Raw genomic sequence first — 2,096 nt, forward strand, 5'->3', positions numbered from 1 at the left:
ATTATTATTAGTCATATTTCTATTATTATTGTTGTTGTTGTTGTTGTAGTGCTTCTCTGTGTTTCTCTCTCACCCTCTTCCTTTCTCTTTCAAACCAACCAGTCAAGGCAGATGGCCACCCACCTAGAGCCTAATTCTGCCCAAGGTTTCTTACTGTTAAAGGGGAGTTTTTCCTTACTGCTGCCACCTGAAGTCTGTTTAACACTGCTGGTACTGCAGCTATTAGAACCAATAATAATAAACCAATAAGAAAATTAATTAGTCTTTTAGCATACTTACCATTGATTTGATATGTCATATTGGAAATTTGTACAATAGCTTAGGGTAACTTGTGTGATGGGATTTTGTTACAAAATAGCAAACTGTACTTCAAATAAAAAAAATAAATAAAATAAAATCTAATAAAAAAATACTTTGAACAAAAAGTAAAATTGATTGGTCTATTGGTATTTATCACAGATAATATTCAATCTATAATATTAATTTCAACTTTGATTTTGCCAAAACCTCAAGTGATTTCCACTTATCCTTCATTATGGGACAGAGACCTGAATGCACCTCTTGAGTTTAATGTTTATATCTGCTGTATCTAAGAGCTCTGGATGTCGGAGGCACAGAGAATGCATTGAGTGGTAAAATAAGTATATTAACTAATTACAAATTAGTTTTTTAATTAACGAATTTACATGATCAGCAATTTTCTGCCAGCATTCCTCTCTCATCTTATTTGCAGCAACAGTGTTGCTGCAAAGTTTTGCTGCAATAATATTCTTCTTAGCTCTCCATTATAATGACGTGTTCCTCCTGAGTGAAGTAGGTGGCACGCAATCGGTCCATTTTGTGCAGAAAAAAAAAAAAAAAAAAAAAAAAAAAAAATAATAATAATAATAATAATAATAATAATAATTATTATTATTATTATTATTATTATCTCTACAAAAACAATAGGTTCCTTGCACTTTTGCTCAGGCCCTAATTAATGGGCTCTCACAGAGGGCATGTGTCAAAGGGAGCAGCAGCTGTGGTATCGCTGCTGGAGGTTGGTTGACATGGCTCTGAATTTTCAGGACTATCGGACACTGTGTGAATGGGTCAAATATTCTTTTGTGGCGCTGATGACTATTGGAAATTGTCCATTCATTTGATGAACTATGTGTCATTTAGGCTTCATTTCCTGTTGCACATAGGCAATACTACGTAAGTGAAAGTTTAATGCAGCAATACATTTACCAGAGGGCAACTGACATGGATATACATTTTTATGAATATTGGACATTGCATGTAGGAGATAACTATCACTTCCTGTGTCCACTATGTGGTGCTTAAGAACACCCACTAATTATAGTTCATGTTGCTCATTCAACAAATTAAATTCCTACAATTGTAAATGAACAATTAAAATAAATCACAATTCACTTAAATGATGGCTTATTATGAAAACAGGGACCATCTGAGTTATCATTTGTATGATATTTTATATACACTATATATGTTTATGTTCAAAATGTTTATGTTTTATCTGGAGTGAAGTCACCTGGATTCCTTATCTTTTCTACTCTTTATGTCAAGAGCCAGAGTTGGTACTCCTTGACATTGTTGCAGTTGTGAGTGACTTGGGCTCTCTTTTTCTCTAGTCTTGTTTCAATTCCACCATTAAAACAAGACTACACTGACCCTCAGTGGTTCTAGACTGACAGTACATACTATATGTGGCTTGTTTTCATCTTGCTTCAGAGTTCTTTCACTGGTCTTAAATAGATGGGCAATATATGGATTTAATGCTCATCACCAACTTGTGACTCTTTACTTCATCTTTGCTCTCTTACTTTTGATATCCATCTTGAAACTTCATCTTAGACTACATCTACATCTACTACATCTTGGATGACTTCATAATGTTTAAATTGCAGGTCACTATTCCTCCTTAGTTGATGTAGCAACTCTGATTTCAGTTTGATTGCTGAGTTTTATCATATAAGTAATGAACACTGGATGATCTGCCACAGTTACTTAGGTTACTTAGATTTTTTTAAAGTTGCCCTCACAATGTTGACTCACTGCAAGACAGAACAACAACTTTTGACAACTGGAAATTT

This window comes from Thunnus albacares, chromosome 22, assembly GCF_914725855.1.
Source record: "Thunnus albacares chromosome 22, fThuAlb1.1, whole genome shotgun sequence".
Classification (NCBI taxonomy): Eukaryota; Metazoa; Chordata; class Actinopteri; order Scombriformes; family Scombridae; genus Thunnus; species Thunnus albacares.